This window comes from Mytilus galloprovincialis, chromosome 6 (assembly GCF_965363235.1).
Source record: "Mytilus galloprovincialis chromosome 6, xbMytGall1.hap1.1, whole genome shotgun sequence".
NCBI classification, from domain to species: domain Eukaryota; kingdom Metazoa; phylum Mollusca; class Bivalvia; order Mytilida; family Mytilidae; genus Mytilus; species Mytilus galloprovincialis.
The window spans coordinates 100,098,899-100,112,084 of NC_134843.1; positions in this window are offsets into that span (position 1 = coordinate 100,098,899).

Sequence of the window (13,186 nt, forward strand, 5' to 3'; positions counted from 1 at the left end):
CCGACGAATAACGACGAACGAACGTATTGGGAGCAGTGATTTTCCTATTGGGTAAAGCTCATTAAAATCGAATAATCGACTAAAATACCCCTTGACGCTTCACAAAGTTTCCTTTATTAGAAACCAATGATAAAATACGAGCTTTCAAGTATAAGGATGGATATATAAGACTATGTATTTTTAACTTATATTCCGGAAGTGCCTATGTACGGATTAAAACGAAACAGTACGTATAAATGTATTCTGTATACCTGTAGTGATCACCTTCTACACTTTTAATAGTCACGTGGAATGATAGCATGATTGAATCATGAGGACAATCTTTTGAATACCACGGTGCAGGTGTTTGATAGAAAAACATATAGAAGATATTGCATATATATTTGTTCAAAAATAAATATTTAAACTAGTAGGGACCGATCATTTAACTTAAAGGTTTTTTATGCGGCGCGACAAATCATTTTTTTTTAAATTTAACATTATTTTTTGTGGTAATTATCCAAGATAAGATTTTGTTCTTTCTAACCTAGCCAGATTAATTGTTTTCTCAAAATCAGAATCAAATATATATTATTTCCGAAAGAAACATGCCCCCGCCCCCTCTTAATGTTAAATTGTCGGTCCGGAACGAATGATTTTTTTTATCATTTTTGCAAATTTCTTGCAAGGTACTGTAAGGGACTTTCCCTTACCAGAAATTTGCAACAAATAATAAAAAAAAAATCATTGGAGCCCCCCACCCCCCCCCCCCCTCTACACACACATTTTCCACGTCTTTATCCTATATATTATTTTACATCGCAGTTATAGCGGCTATCGATCCTCTATATTTGAGGAGGGTATAAGGAGGCAATCATTTGATTCTGAGGGGGCCGTACTGGCAGATTTGGTCAGTCAGATTATTCATTTTAGAAAAAAAAATCAACTACTACACGCAAGATAATTTGTTACACATGTATTATTTTACTGTATAATAGAATTTGGAGGCCAGGTTTTTCCGACGTTACAGTCGGTATAGTTTCGGTTTGTGCCCTTTGAACTTAAGGACGCTTAACTATGGCAACAGAATACGCATGCTCGAAAATCCTTTCTGTGATTGGACAAAATGCTATCATGGTGGGTGATTTGATTGTGTTTGAAAAAACGTCTCGTTAATTATATCGTGATGGAAAGTAAATGAAAAACTATAAATATTTGAACTAGATCTTACAAAGATTTATATTTTTGTCGAGCCTGCAACTTTTGTTGCAGAAAGCTCGACATAGGGATAGTGATCCGGCGGCGGCGGCGGCTACGGCGGCGGCGGCGGCGGTGTTAGCTAACTTCTTAAAAGCTTTATATTTCAGAAGGTAAAAGACCTGGATGCTTCATACTTTGTATATAGATGCTTCATGTTATGAAGTTTCCGTCAGTCACATGTCCAATGTCCTTGACCTCATTTTCATGGTTCAGTGACCACTTGAAAAAAAAGTTCAAATTTTTTGTAATGTTGAATTCTCTCTTATTTTAAGTAATAGGATAACTATATTTGGTATGTGCGTACCTTGCAAGGTCCTCATGTCTGTCAGACAGTTTTCACTTGACCTCGACCTCATTTCATGGATCAGTGATCAAGGTTAAGTTTTGGTGGTCAAGTCCATATCTCAGATACTATAAGCAATAGGGCTAGTATATTCGGTGTATGGAAGGACTGTAAGGTGTACATGTCCAACTGGCAGGTGTCATCTGACCTTGACCTCATTTTCATGGTTCAGTGGTTATAGTTAAATTTTTGTGTTTTGGTCTGTTTTTCTCATACTATATGCAATAGGTCTACTATATTTGTTGTATGGAATGATTGTAAGGTGTACCTATCTAGCGGGCAGATGTCATGTGACCTTGACCTCATTTTCATGGTTCAGTGGTCAAAGTTAAGTTTTTGAGTTTTGGTCTTTTTATCTAATACTATATGCCATAGGTCATCTATATTTGGTGTATGGAAATATTTTATGATCTTTATGTCAGTCGCACAGGTTTTATTTGACCCTGACCTCATTTTCACAGTTCATTGCACAGTGTTAAGTTTTTGTGTTTTGGTCTATTTTTCTTAAACTATAAGTAATAGGTCAACTATATATGTTGTATAGAAGCATTGTTAGCTGTACATGTCTGCCTGGCATGGTTCATTTGACCTTGACCTCATTTTCAAGGTTCATTGGTCTTTGTTTAGTTATCTTGGTTAATGTTAAGTTTATGTGACAGTTGTATTAAAGCTTAGCTTTATACTTAGGACTATCAACATAATATCAATGATTAGTATAGAAGGCGAGACATTTCAGCGTGTGCACTCTTGTTATTAAAATAATTGTTTCTCCAATAGCTCTTTGCATCCGTGACAGCTGTTTATTCGGGACAATTATATAATTTTTAATGTATACTTTGTTGTACGAACGTACATGACCTTTAGAACGCACCTACGCATGTGAGATTTCCGCGGGGTTTTGGTGAATGTAAACAGAAAGATATACGAGGACCGAGAATACTGAACACAAACAGAGAAAACGTTATTTAAATGGTATCTTTGTGCTTCTGAAGGTTATCGAAATGATAGTTTAAAACATATACTCAAATTTAAATACGTCGGATATCTTTTTTAAAGATAGTTCTTGTTTTTTGCTTTTGTTCCCTGGCCAATAAATCTATTTACAAAATGTGCCAGTTCCGATCCTAGAATCAAAGGGTCGACCCTAACCCCAGTTTAGTACGCGGTATTGCTGGTATTTTTTCAGATATTTGGTCCCAGGAAAACAAATAGTACGCCGAAAACAATTTTTAATACGCTGGAATTATTAAATTATATTATTTATCTTATTTGGTTATACATCGTTTTTTCTGCGAAAGAACACCTAGTATATATGAAGTATTCGGTATTCGTTTTTTTCCCTAAGTACAAGGAATCTCCCCGGCCCACCTGCCCCCCCCCCCCCCCCCCAACAATGATCCGGATTAATACAAATTTTCAGATAATTCTTTCTTAAGCTTTGCATGTAAGCACCAAAGGAGGGTTCACTTCCTATATAAAAGTATATACAGACGTTGCGCTAGAATTTGTCATTAAAGGTTCAAACTTGTCAAATACATGACTGGGTATGAAATTTTTTGGGAGAAGGGGCTATGATTTCCATGCTGGTAAGAATTTTTTTCGCCGGACTATATGTTCAATATATAAAATCAAGGTCGGGGGTGTTGGTCTAGGATGAACATTTCTATCCTGCTTTTTTATTTTGAAAATAAATATGGTTACAGCCTTTTTTTTCTTCGGCGCTTACCGTCCATTTAAAAAAAATTAACACACGGCCACCGACGGCTGGATATTTGTCGAGCTTTGGTGGTCGAGTGGTCTAGATCGCCGGACTTCTAACATTGTTGTGCTGATATTTAAAGTAATTATGTATATAATATGTGTGTTCAGCCATCTATCGCCTACACTGGTGACCGAATGTATCAATCTATCGTCGAGTTGTCCTTTGTTCAGACGTACTCATAAATAAATATACATACTATATATATATAATTTCAATTTCAATTTGTTTATATATAATTTATGAAACATAAGAGAGCCTTTCTTTTTATCTTTTTATGATTTCCTTACGGCCTATCCTGCCTTTTTATTTCAGCCCCCTACAAATCAAACGGTCGTTCCCTACTGTAGGTGCTGTCCAGATTTTATTTTTTACCAAAATCAGAATCAAAATATTTTTTCTAAAAAATATAAAGCCCAACTCACCATCCCCACTCCCACCCGACAATTCTCCGTGACTGACGATGACATACAAAATAAACAGAATAAAACAGACAGTAAGCGTATCAATCAATAAAAAATGCACTTATAATCAAAGCGAGATTATTATGAACAATTAGGCATCCTAACTCGAAATTAATAGACCCGCTTCGTGTCATACGGCAAAGAAGGTGATACGTTCGTGATTCGTACGTGATTCGTGATCTCACCGGTTAATTCTATTCGGTTAGTCTCATTCGTGATTGTAGTTACGACACAATTGACATATCCGTTATCATCTTTGAAACGGATATTCCATAAAGGTCAATCAACTCATGATGGCGTCCGTAACACTTACGAATGAATGATTTCAACTTCACCACTTGTAACTCTTGGTTTAATTGCTTCCTAGTGAGCAGCAAACCTCTATCAAGGAAATCCGTTTAGGAATTACAAGCCCAGGATGACATTTTAAATCGTCTTTTTATATTTTCAGTCAATAGCTTTAAGCTGATTCCTAAAATGTTTGGTTTTTAAAAAAACAAATCTTAAATTAAGAAAGAAGCCTTGCTACTTCCGGTTTATAAAATGTCAATTTGGTATCATAAGATAGGTCACTTGAAACTGATTCAAGAAATATATGATGCTATTTACTTAATCATAATTTAATGCCAAAAAAAAAATACTTTCTGTTTACTAAAGGTCACTTCCGGTTGATTTTTGTAAGGTTATGTGTATTCCTACTAATTGCAAAAGGTCCTTATGTATCCAACAAAAGGTATAGAAAAAGTTAAAATGCAGAACGTGAAATTTACCTTTGACCTTATTTAAATTTCAAGGTCATCAAAAAAGACCTCATATCAAAAGACTTTGCGCCTCTACTGTGATTTGTTTATAAGATATAGGCCAATACATCTTATTTCCAACATTCAATGGGAAGAAAACTCCTGAAAATGTTACAGTATCGCTTCGAAGACACAATTATCTATTATGACATATCGGAACTAAGAATTTGGGGGAAAATCTGATGTCGATATATCTTACAGCTTGTAAGTAACATACATGACTAAGAGTTGAAATTAAAAGATGATCTTGACCTTTGACCTTTGGTTTTATTTTATTTTTGGTGGCCCCTGTGTATAGTTCAAAGACCATGGGTCTCTTTCACTTATAGTTTACCAGTTACAAATCGTTTAACCAATATCAAATACAGAAGGGAAAATACCCCTGATATAGAGTGTCCGGTTTGCTTCGGTCAAAATAATCTGAATAATCTGAGGATATAACGCGCATAAGGGCAAATTAAAATTGTCGAAATATTTTACATCTGCGAAAGAGTAGTAGAAAAAAGAAAAACTGTGTTTGGGGAGATAACTCTTACCGGGAAAAGTGTTTGGTCAAGCGATGTCAGTATTCAAAAGTTTATATACCGTTCGATATCAGATTCCAAATAAAAATGCGAATCTTGTGGAACAACAAAACAGCACAGGTAAAAAAAAAAGACGGATGAAAAAAGATTTGAATAAAACCAAAATGTCTTTCCAAGGAGAAGTGTAAACAAACTGATGATCAGGAAAATGTATTCGAAGTGTACAATAGAACTGAGAATGGAAATGGGAAATGTGTCAAAGAGACAACCTCTTGCTTATATAGAATAAAGAAATACATCACAATACGCGCAGTAAAACTCAGTTTAAAAGAAGTCCGAGTCCGATGTCAGAATAGGTACATTTGTAACAAACGAAAATAAGCAAAATGACAAAGATACATAAATTAACAAGGGACTACTAACAGTTACTGACATGCTAGCATCAGACCTCAAGTAAACTGATTGAAAGATTATGTCTTCATTATATGAAAATCAAGTACAATTCCTCCCTTTAGGGGTTTAGTATCATACCAGTATAAAATATATGAGAAGAACATAACCCGTATCATGCCAACAACGGATTTTAGAATAATTGTGTTTATTTCCGATGCAATCAATAAGTGAATCAATTTTAATACCAAAACATTCAATCTTAAATGACCTGGCAGCAGTGTCATAACTATATCCTTTCCGAATAAGTGTGTTTAAATGTTTGGTTAGCTTTTGAGGTGAATTCCGACATGTTTGTGCTCTGTAAAGAATATTATCATAGCATATTGTATGTGAAATACCTGAACACATAAGATATTTGCATGTTGATTTATATTTTTACGAACGATTTCCTTGTACCGATGATAAAACTCAGTAAATGTTTTGACTAGTTTGTATATCAAAAACCCTTGTGTTACAAATTTTCAGTAATACAGAGATTTCTTTCGTTGAAATCAAATACATTTATTCAAAAACCAGTTGTTGGCATGACACGGGTTATGTTCTTCTCATATATGTTACGATGGTATGCTACTAAACCCCTAACGGGAAGGATTGTGCCTGATATTCATATGATGAAATCATAATCTTTCAATCAGTTTAATTGAAGTCTGGAGCTAGCATGTCAGTTAACTGCTAGTAGTCTGTTGTTATTTATGTATTATTGTCATTTTGTTTATTTTCTTTGGTTACATCTTCTGACATCAGACTCTGACTTCTCTTGAACTGAATTTTAATGTGCGTATTGTTATGCGTTTACTTTTCTACATTGGCTAGAGGTATAGGGGAGGGTTGAGATCTCATAATCATGTTTAACCCCGCCGCATTTTTGCGCCTGTCCCAAGTCAGGAGCCTCTAGCCTTTGTTAGTCTTGTATTATTTTTGATTTTAGTTTCTTGTGTATAATTTGGAGTTTAGTATGGCGTTCATTATCACTGAACTAGTATATATTTGTTTAGGGGGCAGCTGAAGGACGCCTCCGGGTGCGGGAATTCCTCGCTACATTGAAGACCTGTTGGTGACCCTCTTCTGTTGTCTTTTCTATGGTCTGGTTGTTGTTTCTTTGACACATTCCCCATTTCCATTCTCAATTTTCCTTTGTTACATACACGGTAAATCGAACAAGTTGAGATATAAAAACACCATACGATGGTGACCAGGGAACGTCACCATCTAAAAATGGATAATTAACAATACGAAATCAAAAATCATCTCTATTATCATAAATTAAATTAAAATTCCCGTTAAAGATATATATATCAAGATCCAGGAAAGAGCCGTGTTAATTGTTAGTGTTAGCTGTCATTAAAGTAAGTTCGGCAGGTTCAATTTCAAATGTTTTTTAATGGAAATATTAACTAATTTTATTTTTTATGAAAGTTCATACAAATTGAAAAACAGAAAGTGAGGGCTCGGCGGATGCGTTAACAGGGTAAACATATCCTGGTATGCACACAACATCCACCCCACTCAATGTCACAATTGTGTGTTGAGAAACAGGTATATCGTAATAGTCAATTAATTCGCGATAATAGTCGTAAAACTTAAAAGACTTATGAGACGTATCAGTGACCTTTTACTTACATGAGCAACATTACCGATGCCAGATGTAAAGCAGGATTCACCCAATATTTAGAGCACCTGAGATCAACCCAAGTTTTGTTGTTGTGTTAATAGTGCTCAGTATTGTTATCGAGATGATGTGTTTCACTGACTATTGTTTGTTCTTTGTCGTTTGTCGTTTTTCTGCCATTTTGTCTTCGATTACTGAGTTTGAATATCAGTTTAGTATCACCTGTTTACCTTTTGATTCGTGACCAGGATGGATTTACATGTATGTTGATACATTCATAGCAGGAGACGATTAGCCTGTTAGCGAACCCGGTCTTGCATGTTTTTTAGTTGATGCAAATTCATAAGATTTTCGTTTGTTAGCTTGATTTGTCTCTTTGGTCACACCAATTTGATTCCTTGTTCGACGGACCCGCCCGCACCTATTTTTTTCAAAACAGATTTTTTTTATTTTTTTATCTTCCCGCTTCCCGCATCCGTAAATGTAATCATGTCCATTTCCTGCACCGTTTTTTTTTTGTAAATATTATAAAAAGATATCAACATTTGTTTTTAAAATCACAGTCTAACCTGTATATAACGATTTTAAACATAAAAGCGCCCCACCACACTTTGTAAATATCTGTGAGAATATTTGTTTCAGCATGAAACCTATTTATCCAAAGCGGGAGTGATCCGATATAAATTTATAACAGCGGAAATACCTGTAAAGAACAAAAAATTGGTTACTTTCCCCCTTACTTATATTCCCTATCAAAAAAATGTTCGTTGTTAGAATAAAGTACAAAGAATTTCTGAAGGATTTGCCTTCAACTGCAATTATATTGTATGCTGGCGAAACAAAACTATCCATAGCCGCTGCATGTTTATGCAACTGTCCTGATTGATTGAGGGACCTGTCGTTCAGCAGTTATCGTTTGTTGGTGTTGTTCATTGGTATTTTCCCGTTTGGATATACATGATATATAAATTAGATCGTTGGTTTTGACCTGTGTTTGTTATTATCAGGTTGGGAACAACCCTCCCTAAGACAAGGGGTCATTTTACTGATGTAGAAAAGAAAATAGAAATACCAAGGATTTGTATAGTTCTTCTATACAAAACCTTTGAAAAAAAGGATTTTGTACTCAAAAAGAGGAGAGTTACATCATATTTTAAACAACTTTTTCTAAAAGAGGGGTCCACTTATTTTAAATAATATTAAACTGTTAAAGTAAATGTGTTAACATGGTTAAAGTCCAGGAATATTACAAAATTTTTGGACATGTTTTGACCATTCAATACCAGATAGATATATAGTTCTTTGAGAAAAATTGAGCCCTTTTGTACAAACAAATATATTATAACTTATATCTTATATTGATCCCTCATAAAACATGTAAAAGGGATATTTATAACATTATGGGGTTGTCCCCAAACTGATTATGACTTGGATGTAGAATTGTCTCATTGTCAGTCATACATACATAGACCAGATTTAATTATTTCTTGGTGAACAGGGAAAAAATACTTCAGAAATTAAAGAAATGTCAAATTACAAGTGATAAATCAGGCTTTAATATTGTCAAAACCTACTATTTTATGTTTACAAAAAAAAAAATTATAATCGCTCGCCTTTACTTTTCAAGCTTCACCTCAAAAATTTGCAAATTAAATATTTTTTTATTAAAATTTTCAAATCGCTCGCTCGCCCCAAATTTTGGAGTCCAAAAATCCGTAGAACAAGAAATTAAATTGGTGTGGCCTTTAAATCGATTTTCTTCTTTTTCTAATCATCTATCATGGTTGCTTTAATTTATTAACTTCAACTAAAAAATATTCAAACAGAAATTTAGTTAGTGACAAAACTCACCTGGACGTTTTACTGTTACTTTTGCATTGTTTTTCTTTTTGTCCTCCATAGCAGTTTGTGATTTTTCTCCTTGATTTGTTACTTTTTAGACAGTACAATGAATCTGAAATTATTCATAAATCATTGTCGTCAATATATCCCCATGTGAATTATAAAATTGATTTGAATAAACATTGAACGACAAAATTTCTTTCTATGTGACGTTTACATTTTCTGACATCAGCCACACGAAGCAATGCATGCGTTTTTTTTAATTTGATAGATGCTTTTGTGTTTTTTTGTAAATGATTGTTTGTTTTTAAGATTGTAACACAGTGATGACTGCTGTACCCATATTTTGACTATTTTATTTATTATGTCTGTTTTGTTCACGCATCGTTGTAAATATAACGGAATTTGACTGAGACTGTCGTACAAGTGAGAGGTTTAGCGCTATAAAACCAGGTTCAATCCACCGTTTTCTACATTTGAAAATGCCTGTACCAAGTCAGAAATATGACAGTTGTTATCCATTCGTTTAATGTATTTTATCATTTGATTTTGCCATGTGATTAGGGACTTTCCGATTGAATTTTCCTCGGAGTTCAGCATTTTTGTGATTTTACTTTTTAGATAGATCAGAGATTACAAAACAGGTTGATTTAATTTTCAATCTGAATTCTGTTTGATTTACCAACGAGAGAAATGAACATTTCAGCTGAAGAAGACATGTTCAACTTTTTATACATTGAATTTCATAGATAAATAATTGGAAGATTAAAAGTGACACCGAATGGTTTAAGATGTTTTTTAAGACGGCGATATCATTGTTAATTTTGTTTGTGTATTAATGGTTTTAATAGGACGACAAAAAATGCTTTCCTTACCTGTAAAATATAAACACCAAATGAGAAATGTCCTTATTAACGAAAGGTATACGATTGTTTCAATTATTCTATATATTATTCTCGTGCTAAGAGAGTAAATGTTAAAACAACATCATAAGAGACTGAACATTTATACGCAAATATTACTCAAAACGTGATATGCATATAATTCATATTGATTAAATTAGGTTTGCAAACAAATGTATCGTCTTTTGAATACAAGGTAATTTGTTTTGGTTAGAGATGTACTTCGATTCAAATTTGGTAAAAATGATTTTTACAAGTTTTGTATAAAAAAAAAAGAGTCTCGTTTGTTTTTGTAGCAAAGCAACCATAAAATATAGCTGATTAACTAATCCAACAATTAGTGTTTTGTTTCGGGTCTTTCTCTTGTTTAAAAAAAACCTAGGTTTAATCAAAATACTGTAAACGTTATTGGAATATCATGATTAGAAAAAAAAATATGTGGTAGAGTAGTATAGAGTGTATATCCATAATTACTTTCAAGCTCACCGATTGAATTGGTTATATAAATGACGACTGCTTCATGGGACTACTTTTTCACTTTTTTTAGTGATTGTTTAGTTCTGTTTAGTTAGTATTCTTTGATTTTCAAACATAACTTCGTTGTTTAATGTGTTCTTAATGTTATCCAAACAAAATACCTTAAACGTATTTATATATTTATGTAGCGATTGTTGCTATAGTGTATTATAGGTGTGAATCACGTTAAGGGTAAAACAAATTGAACTACAACAGGAGCGTGCCGCCTTCTAGGTAAAATTTGATGTCGTAAAGAACTTTTGCAGCTTATCGTACATTACCTTCAAATGCATTTTTGCAGAGAATTGCGTTTAACAGATCAAAACAGATAATTGTGTAAATTAAATAGTATGAAGTATGGGCATCAGATGTCCCCTAAATAAAAATGTGTACTGACATGGACTAGATTTTTACTACGTGTTAAATTGTGGTTTGTCATTACGTCGTCTGATCTTTTAATTACCGAACGTGACTTATTCCCGATTGTGACTGTTTTGCTGAGTGTAAATTCGCATTGCTATAAGACGTGTCACGGTACTTTTCTATCCCAAATTCATGTATTTAGTTTTCATGTTATATTTGTTAGTCTCATCGAATTTTGTTAATTGTCGTAACGTCTTTTCTGTTATATTCATGTGTTATGGTCAAGATAATTAATCACTCCCTTCATTTATTAGAGTTTAGTTTGGTTCAACGAAATTTATACGATATATTTGGTTTACAGTTTGATTCAGAAAAACACCCACATAGCTAGATAATACAATTAATTATCTAATTACTACCACAATTTCATATTTATAAGTAATGTAATTTTCATTGTTATTAATAAATGTAATATCAGTAATACAAATCTAATCTTAAATCAATTCTTTTTCTATCTTATTTTTGGGAAATATTTTTACAAATTCAAATGTGACGTCACTGTGTGTGTTTTTTAGAATTTCAAATGTGACGTCACTTTGTGCGTTAGGGCTTTGGTTAACTCGGCTGTGTATTTTTATGTGCTGGATTAGGTTGTTTTATGTAATGTATCCGTTTTTATTCTGTAGTTAGTCACCACTTCAGTTTTATCATGTATATCTATTATATAGTAATTTTTTTATAAAATTTACTGTTTGCAGGAGTATGAGTTGTTCTACATAATAAGGATGTTCCCAGGCAGAAAACCCTAGCCATATTGGGCACAAATTTTTGGAACTTTTGTCCTCGGTGCTCTTCAACTTTGTACTTGTTTTGGCTTTCGAACTTTGTTCATCCGAGCGTCGCTGGTTAGTCTTGTGTGGACGAGGCGCACGTCTGGCGTATGAAATTGTAAACCTGGTACCTTTTGTTAGCTATTATTCGTGTGTTTCTCTGTCCTATATGTTCTCCCATTTATTTGTATTATAGTCTTGTCATGTAATGTTGTCATTTTAATGTTATAATTAACTTTGCCATAAAAGCGGGAGGTTTGGCATGCCACAAAACCATGTTCAACCCACCATTTCTTTCTTAAAATGTCCTGTACCAAGTAAGTAAAATCATGAAAATGGCCATTGTTATATTATAGTTCGTTTCTGTGTATGTTACATTTTAATGTTGTGTTTCTGTTGTGTCGTTGTTCTCCTCTTATATTTGATGCGTTTTCCTTTGTTTTGGTTTGTAACCCGGATTTGGTTTTTTTTTCTCTATCGATTTATGAGTTTCGAACAGCGGTATACTACTGTTGCCTTTATTTGGGACAGGTGCAAAAATGCGGCCAGGTTAAACATGTTTTGTGATATCTCACTCCTCAATGTAGAATACAGAAACACGCAGCAGTATGCACAGAAAACTCAGTTTAAAAGAAGTCCGAGTCCGATGTCAGAATAAGTAACAAAATAAAATTAACCAGAGGACATTGATTTTAACAAATGACTCTACTAGCAGTTACCGACATGCCAGCTTCAGACCTCAATTAAACTACATGAGGGTTAATGTCTACATCATTATGAAAATTAAGCATAACCTCTCCCGTTAGTGGTTTAGTATCATACTAACATGAACATAGTATATATCAGAAGAACATAACCCGTATCAGATCAACAACTGATTTTAGAATAAATGTGTTTATTTCTGATGCAAATGCCCTATGAGTGAATCAATATTAGGCCACACCAATTTAATTTCTTGTTCTACGGATTTTTGGACTCCAAAATTTGGGGGCGAGCGAGCGATTTGAAAATTTTAAATAAAAAATATTTAATTTGCTAATTTTTGAGGTGAAGGTTGAAAAGTAAAGGCGAGCGATTATAATTTTTTTTTGTAAACATAAAATAGTAGGTTTTGACAATATTAAAGCTTGATTTATCACTTGTACTTTGACATTTCTTTAATTTCTGAAGTAATTTTTCCCTGTTCACCAAGAAATAATTAAATCTGGTCTATGTATGTATGACTGACAATGAGACAATTCTCCATCCAAGTCATAATCAGTTTGGGGACAACCCCATAATGTTATAAATATCCCTTTTACATGTTTTATGAGGGATCAATATAAGATATAAGTTATAATATATTTGTTTGTACAAAAGGGCTCACATTTTCTCAAAGAACTATATATCTATCTGGTATTGAATGGTCAAAACATGTCCAAGAATTTTGTAATATTCCTGGACTTTAACCATGTTAACACATTTACTTTAACAGTTTAATATTATTTAAAATAAGTGGACCCCTCTTTTAGAAAAAGTTGTTTAAAATATGATGTAACTCTC